The sequence below is a fragment of the Lissotriton helveticus genome, chromosome 2_1 (genome assembly GCF_964261635.1).
Source record: "Lissotriton helveticus chromosome 2_1, aLisHel1.1, whole genome shotgun sequence".
In the NCBI taxonomy this organism is placed as follows: domain Eukaryota; kingdom Metazoa; phylum Chordata; class Amphibia; order Caudata; family Salamandridae; genus Lissotriton; species Lissotriton helveticus.
The window spans coordinates 2,042,224,647-2,042,233,246 of NC_136059.1; the positions used below are offsets into that span (position 1 = coordinate 2,042,224,647).

The 8,600-nt window shown below is 43.3% G+C and overlaps 1 protein-coding gene across 1 annotated transcript in view; it reads right to left on the reverse strand.

Moving 5' to 3' along the window:
* The window catches only part of FSTL5 (follistatin like 5), a 2,936,723-nt gene extending 2,932,158 nt beyond the window's left edge, over positions 1–4,565 (reverse strand). Inside the window, exon 1 of the mRNA XM_078677005.1 lies at positions 4,239–4,565. The gene's annotated coding sequence lies outside the window, so the exon portion shown is untranslated. The remainder of the gene's footprint in view (positions 1–4,238) is intronic.
* Between the last annotated feature and the right edge of the window lie 4,035 nt (positions 4,566–8,600).

An 8,600-nucleotide genomic window follows, 5' to 3' on the forward strand; every position in this document is an offset into this window, starting at 1 on the left:
CTGGAGACCTTCACTCTCACATCATTCAAATGCAAATAAACGTGAAATCTCTACCAAAGTCAGTCAGTCGTAAGCCTTCCTGCCAGCAGCACTTGTGTTGAATAAAACGCCCACCGGCCTTAGAGGCCCAAGGACAACAGCTTCCTTTTCTGGCTGAGAGGATTCCAGATCAGCTTTCAAGACCAATCAAACATTGCCCCCTTTCTTGCAGAGATATTACTGGTTCTAGGCACGGAGAGCCTCGCTTTCACCATTCAGGTAGTCACCCGCGGAGCAGGGAGCGCAATACAACCTGATAGGAGTTCTAAACCCCCCATATTGGCGTACATAAATATAGTTGTCTTTGCTATGTTATGACCTCAGCAGAGACTGATTCGAACAGCCTTACAATCACCATTGTGTATTTATTATCTGACACAACTTTCACTGCACATTTCAAACATGTTTTAAAGTGAAGCTTGGTCCACAGGCACCGTAGAAACTGATACCAAAGGGGATGATGGACTGAGCGTTTGAGCAAATCAAACAGTCACCCCCAGTCAACTGATCCGTGTTTAATCCATCATCATTCTTTAGCTCACTCCACCACCCCAGTGCGGACGGTAAACAGCGTTTACAACGCACTTTTACCATGCACTACTTTTACCAAGCAACTTTCACAACGCAAGTCGTTACAACGACTTGCGCTGGGGGGCGCTGTAGGATAGGGAATAGTTTAATTTACTATCCAAAACCTTCCCTACTATCCACGGGGACTGGAGTTGGAATAGTAAATTAAACTATTCACTAAACAGCGCCCCCCAACGCAAGTCTTTGCAACGACTTGCGTTGTAAAAGTTGCGTGGTAAAGGCATGCGTTGTAAAAGCATGCGTAGTAACGACATACATCCAGTTCAGACATGGCCATATGCAAATCAGTCTGACCCTGTGCCTCATGGGAATAGTCCAGCGCGAACTGCCAACCCATGTCTTCCCTGGACCGGAAACAAGCATCCTGGAACCGGTTTGGGTTCATAACCCTCATCAGCCAGGCTATCTTGAATGAATGAGCAAGGGACCCACGTCTGGGCATATCCTGCCAACTCAGGGCGAACAAAGCCAAGCCAAGGACAAAGCCAAGCCAAGGACAAAGCCAAGCCAAGGACGCACGTTGACATATCTTCACCAGAACTTTAAAAAAATAATAATGTTGGTCACTCTGTGTAACTTGAGAGAGCAACCGCTTTAGTGTATGATAATGACACAGTGATACACAACCGTCTTCAATACTGTCCTCCACAAAGGAGATATGAACACACGCTAGAGACAAGTTCACCTATGTAAGGAACACAGACCATAGTTTTTTTTAACCACTGGTGCAGCCGCACGAATGTGTGATGGTAAAGGCATTTAAGTACATGAGCAGAGTGTTTATGTTCCTGCTGGGAACACTCAGCAGCGCTGAGTAAAAGATTGCTACATTTCGCGATGAACGCCACTTTCCAGGCGTGAATCAGAGAGTGTTGACAATGGAAGCTTGAAAACCAGCAGATAACACGGCAGTATGTAAAGTGTATGTGCTGGATTAGTGCCATTCCTAGACGAACAGTGAATCCCACCCCTCCCCTCCTCTCCCCCACCGTCACTCACTCTTATACTTGAATTAAATCACACAAATGCAAGTTACACTCGCACGTCCAGTTTCGTCATTCTGAGTTCAGACTATTGTTTTGAATTTACACCCCACAGATCAACACACACAAGCAGAACCACAAACAGACAAATATAAACCCAGACAGAGGCAGGGGTATATTCAAACACACTCACTTTCATAAAGATACAAACACTCGCACAGAGAAAACACAATCACCGGCAGAGCTCGCATACACATAGACAGCAACATACTGCCATGAGGGCAACTTGTAAACTACAACACAACAACAGCGCAAGTGTATATATACCACGAGTTTGCATGCAACACAATGATATTTTTGTCCTAAAAAAAGTAAACAGGACTATAAGAATAGTCTCCGAAGATGAATATGAAACGTTACCACACTGTGTAATAAAGTCGATAATATAGAATGAACAATTAGTTTACTATTCTCATATAGTTGATTCCTTGCTAGATAAGGTTGTTTTTTGGAGAAAAAGCATCATTTGGGGTTGAAAGAGCAGTAATTGAACGAGTCTCGGTGCACTTATTATATCGCCGGGTTCTGCTGAGGTGTCTCCCAGCGAGCACTCATGCAAGACTACAAGTCCCTGCTGGGTCAGGTGCCTAGCATAGGAAAGTCGGCGAGACCCCCTTCCCCCTTGCTCAAGTAAGAAGGAGAAATGTGCTGGGAGAACAGTGCAGCCTACCAGGACTGGTGCCAGAGTGGGCACTCCGTTATGGGCAGTGGCAGCCTGTTCTGCTGAAGTGAGACATTTCTGCTGCCCACGCGCTGCAGTTCCATTTAATTACCGACAACACAGTCTCTCTAATGCAACATCGTTGTAAGGGGGATTATTGAATCACCCTTCAGCCTGTGCATCTGCTCTCTGCTTCGGGATTGGCTGAAAATTCAGCCGACAGCATCAGAAAAAAAACCAATAACAACTTCGTATGCACAGTGACCTTGCAGAGTCATGGTGGGTCTAACCCTAACGAGGCAATATGGCGTCTAAGCATTTAACACCCACGCACACTGCCAGCCAGAAGCGGGGTTTCAAAGCTTAAATTAGGGAATGGCTCAAAAGGACATTTGATAAGCGCAGCACATGTTTTACGAAGCCACTATCATATGTGTAGAAAAAGATATATTAAGCAGCAACAACGTATAAATGAAGGTGGAAGTGTACATTGAAGTAACGTACTTCGTTACCAAAGTTTCTGTTACATCACGTTTCTACTTCCCTCCGGTCTAGTTTTTGACCCACACATGAGTGACTTTACCCAACCACATTTGCCCATTTTTACAATGTACGCCCTCATTTGCTTTATAATAATCTACTTTGTTCGCGCATTTAAAATGCTGTATAGAGTGTGGATGGTGGCCACGTGGTGGGCAATGTAAACTTAGTGACACCATGGTCTAGTTGTTTGGCTCCTGTGCACACCAGTTCCCTATTCCCATTGTGTGCAGAACTGCAGATCAAGTTTTGAAGTTCCGATAACAACCTGCACACAATAAATCATATACCATCATTACTTGCCCCTTAATGCACCCCCTGACTGGCACTAAATTAAAAAGGCCCAGAATCACAAAGCTCTGTTATCCTTCGCTGGCTCTTTGCCTTTATACGGAATAATGATCAATGCAATCCCCATAGCCTGTCAGTCCAGCCTGTCCCGAGGGGTGCCTTGCCTCACTCCTAAAGCAGTTATGAGCTCTTGTGCTGTAAATATGTCTGTGTGAAAGTGGCAGGAAGCCGTGGGCGGGGCTATGCTTACTCGAGGCACATGATGCGTTGTCTGTCAGAGAGAGGAGAACATGGACTAGAGTGTTAGTAGAAGTTCGATTGTCTGTTTAACGCGAGAGGCCGTTTTCTTGGCGGTGGACGGGTCTAGTCAGGACATTTGGGACGTAGTGGGCGGGGGTCAGGGGGCAGAGAGTACTCACAGCATAGCGCACCGCAGTGACTGGATGCTCCGAATCTATAGTGCCTTTAACGATTTAAATGGCGTAGGTTCAGGCAAGTAAAGGCGAATTGATGTTCAATATTGTTCGTATTTCATCAAGTAGTAAGGCGGAACGCTGCGTTTGAGCCCCAAGTAACTAGTTTAGACCTCTGACCATTCTTTTCCGTTGTCTAACGGGTCCCATTGAACCCGCACTGCTGCCTATGCTTCAATTCTATTGACGATCGCACAACAACCTCACTCCGCCTGTTTCTTATTGCTGAGCAAGACTATTGCAAGGCAGCCTCTTTTACTGGTCTTGTAAGTAAGCATCTCCGCTTATCTGTGAGTTTCAGGCACAGAGAAGCCGCCAAGTTGAACAACAGTACCAGAGGAACAAAGTTATTGGCCTTGAGATGGCTGCCTCCGGCAGGTCTCTTGCAATTACTGCACGCGCGATGCTCAGCTGGCAGTGCGGGGCGAGCCAGCCTTACCGAGGTTTCAGAACTGCAGCGGGGCACTGACATCTCCCATTCCTCAACAAACTATGCCAGATTCACGGCGCGTGCCTCGCAGGCATTCAGCGGACCCACGGCCCCCTAAATATTATCTATTTAATATCGCGAGGCATCTCAGCTGCGCAAAATTGTCTTACCTGTAGTTTCACCCGGTTCAAATCCACAGGAGAGGGGCACTTTGCCCAGATGAGGAAATTCACAGAAAGAAAAGCGGTGGGTTAAAGTACCGGCAGATGCCAAGGTCTGTGCCAAGAGGATGTGCTCTCCTTCAGTAAGTTGGCAGCGCTTCTGATCCCCACTGGGTGTCCCTGTGTAGTTCAGTCCTCTCCCTCTTCCTTGGGATCCACCTCCGTGCTCCAGACTGCGGTTCTGGTCCTGGCTACTCGTCTCTCCCCTCTTCAGCACCAGCGGCTCGGTGGACAGCGCCAGCTCCGATCACCTGCAGGTTGTCTTTCACTGAACTCGACTTCTACCCCGCCTGCCTCCTCCAGACCTGCCACTCGCGCTTTAAACCCCGCCCAGCGAGGACGTCACCTAGCAGCCTTCGACGCTCTCGGCTTCCAGGCCCTCCCCCTCATCTGCATCCGAGCACCCAGTGCGCCGCCTGGGCACTGTCTACCTGCCGCGCCCCTCATTACCAGCTTGAGCCATGGGAACCAGCGGTGTGCGACGGAGGATCGCCGAGGGATGCCACCTGCTGCAAAGCCCCAGAGTCTCCAGGCAGACATGAACCAAATCCCAGCTTTGCTTTGTCTTGCTGCGTTATTTCTGAGGCTGCTTTCGATGCTGCCCAGACTCGCAAAATTGCAACTGCTTTGTATTTTGGTATGTTTTTTTATCATCAGTTTTAGTGAGGTGGTTGGGTAATGTTAATAATAATTCGATAACAATGTGACCAGAACGATTGTCATTATCCGTGTCATCGTTTACAATTCACTCGGCAACATGATGTGTTTCTGGTCCAAAAACAGAATAGGAATGTTTAAAGACCACTCTTGAGAGATTAATGGCGAAATTCTGTTAGAAGGTGTGAGCTTTTTTTCTGCCACACGAAGAGTCCTAAAGCAGCTTGTCTCTGTTTCAGTAAAGCTACGTTGTATTTCTTAACTTTTCTACAAGACTGTTTTCATATTGAACCTAAGTGCCGAAGCTTTTTTATGGGGTCTTTCTGGAATTACGTGCTTGAGGCATGAGCAGCAATATCTTTTAAAATTGGTTTGGAAATGGAGGGAGTAAAGTAAACCACAGCACACGGAGGACTGTGGGGATATTGTCGAACGGGCACCAGAGGATGAGAAGTCAGTACTCTGGCCACCTTGCAGTGAAAACATCCATTACCTCCTCGTGCCGTCCTTTGCCTCACTCAATTGCTGTACGAGAAGGGTACACCCCATTTCAAAAGGACGCTAGCATAAAAGTTCCATCCATCCTCCCAACATCCTGTATATGGTCTGACAACAAACAATTATGAGAGCAGCGATAGAGGTAGTGTTTGTCTCCGGATGTACGACATTACAAAGCAAGCAATCACCGTGTATGACTTTAGCACACGTTTTTTACAACGCATGCCTTTGCCATGCATGTGCCTTTACCAAGCATATGCCTTTAATATGCAGGTAAATGTAATTAAGGTAAGTTAAAAAAAAAATATATACACTATATATATCCACTCTATAATGGATCCGTTCAGATTGACAAAGACTCCTGCTGAGTCGAAGAGCGTCTCTCATTATTCTAGGTTGAGGGTGAGCTGAATCATTAAAAAGAAGCCTCAATCCTACACTCGTGAGTCCATGCCTTCTTCGTTGAGTTACTATCTGAGGAAGCTGGAGTGTTGTGTGTATATATATATATATATATATATATATATATATATATATATATATATATATATATATATATATATATATATATATATATATATATATATATATATATATATATATATATATATATATATATATATATATATATATATATATATCTCACACGAGCAATTGTCCCAGGCGGGGGGAGCAACTGATAGCTGGTGCTGGCGGCAAGGTTAGGACAGCCTTGTGAAATATTTAGAAGCAATAACCCTTCAAAAAAGAAGATCGCCGCACACCACTCCGATGGTTCTTTATGTTTTTATTTCATATAGGTATTCCCCACCTACGCGTTTCGGACAGTAAATGTCCCTGTTCACAGTCAACAAACATTTGTCCCTTGTCTGTTTCATTTATTTATACCATAAACTTCATTTAGCAGTGTTACGTTGCATTATGGGTTTGGTAGTTTAATCATACATTCCCATTTGTTGGGTTCATCCTTTGCCGTTATCAGACCGGTGATCGACATTTTCGCATCAAATTAGGACAGTATTTATTAGTTAATTGATTGCAGAGATGTAGGGCTAAGTGCCACTATACACTGCATACACCCACGTAATTATCACTGTATACTGGGTGTCATTAAAATATCATGGCTGAGTGCCTGTAAATAGTCCAATTGATACGGCCATGTAAATCTCCTGGTCTGTGCCGGCTCTGGATGACAGTTACTTTTAATAAAAATTCATTTAGCAAGTTTGTGGATCTTATTTACATCATATTGAGAGTTATGATTAGTCTATTTGCCATGAGTCCCGATTGAGGTTCTATCAGAAAGGTGTATATTTGTTTCAGTCAAACATAATGTGATAAATTGTCAATTATTGATAGATCTTTACAGTCTTAGAGATGTACGTACAGTTCCTCATCTGCGTTCATCCCCCACGGACTGCGGGTTTTGAATTTTATTATTAATTTCGATTCAAGTCGTCTTAGTTTTTTGTTTCTGTCCCCATCACGTTCACTTTCTTTTATCATTGCAATCCCTGCATATTTTATGTCTTTCCAAGTTTTTCCTGGGTGGCTTTTCAGGTGTTTAGTAATCGCATAGCTATTGTCATTGTTTTCAATTGCTCGAATATGTTCAAGTATTCTTTTTTTCAAAGGACATCTTGTAGAACCAATGTATTTTTGACCACAGAAGCATTGGAGTTGGTACACCACAAACTGTGAGTCGGATGTTATTTTGTCTTTTATTTCAAAGGTTCTTCCTTTAGGATCTTTCAAATTTTTCAGATTTTGTCCGATTTTGCATGCCTTGCACGTTTGGCATTTGGTGAACCCAAGTTGTCTTTTTTCCAGCCAAGTTAAGCGTTTATCTTTGATGAAATGACTGTTTACCAATGTGTCCTGAATTGAAGGGGCTTTACGAAATGTGATCAATGGTCTGTCTCCTATCAATGATCCTATTTCTGTGTCCTTTTTTAGAACACTCCAGTATTTTGTTAAAATTTGTCTTATTTTGAAACTCTCCTTTGAGTAAGTAAGAACTAACCGTGGTTTTTCTTCATCCGTTCTCAGATTTTTGTCTTTTGGTATGAGTGTTTCATATCTTGTTTTTGCCCTTGCTCTTTGTTCCCCTTGTAGTATGTCTTTATGTTTGTATCCACAATTGGCAAACCGGTCTTTCGTTTCCTTGAACTTTTTCTCCATTTCCAATGCTTCAGAGCAATTGCGTTTCATGCGTAGAAACTCGCCATATGGAATGCTTTGTTTGAGTGCTGTAGGGTGGAAGCTAGTGCCATACAGGACACTGTTTGTTGACGTTTTCTTTCTAAAAACTGTTGTCTCCAATTTATTGTTTTGGACATAGACCTTAGTATCCAAAAAATCAATTTCTGCTTTCTGAATGTTGGATGTGAATTCCAAACCCACCTCATTTTGATTGAATATGGTTAAGTACTCAATCAGTTCCAATTGTGGACCCTTCCAGATGAGGAACAGGTCATCTATGTACCTGAGCCACAACACCACATCCGTGGTGTAAATGTCGTTTTCCTCTCTCCAAACTATGTTTTTCTCCCACCAACCCATGGTGAGATTGGCATAGCTTGGAGAGAAAGAAACGCCCATAGCACAACCGCAAGTTTGTTGATAATACTTCTTGTTGAAAAGAAAGATATTATTGGTTAGACAAAAGGTTATCATAGATAGAAGCATGTTGGTATGTCTCAAATCAGATATAGGTCTTTGTTTCAGGAAATATTTAATCGCTGTTATGCCTATATCGTGTTGTATAGAAGTATATAATGAGACTGCATCGATGGTAACGAGCCAGTAATCAGAATGCCATTCAATCTCCATTATAGTCCTTAAAAAAATCTCCGGTATCTTTGACGAATGAGTTTAAAGTGGGAACAATTGGTGCCAAAAAATGATCCACATAGAGTGCTACAGTTTCACAAAGAGAGCCACAACTGGATATTATTGGTCTGGCTGGTGGATTGATTAATGTTTTGTGAATTTTTGGCAAGAAGTAAATGGTAGGGGTGATTGGATGTGTCACAGTGAGATATTCTGATTCCTCCTTACTTAGTAGACCTTTCTCTTGCCATTCTTGAATCAATTTGTGTAGTTTGATCATTATTTCTACAGTTGGATTTCGTTGTAGTTGTTTGTAGTTCATGA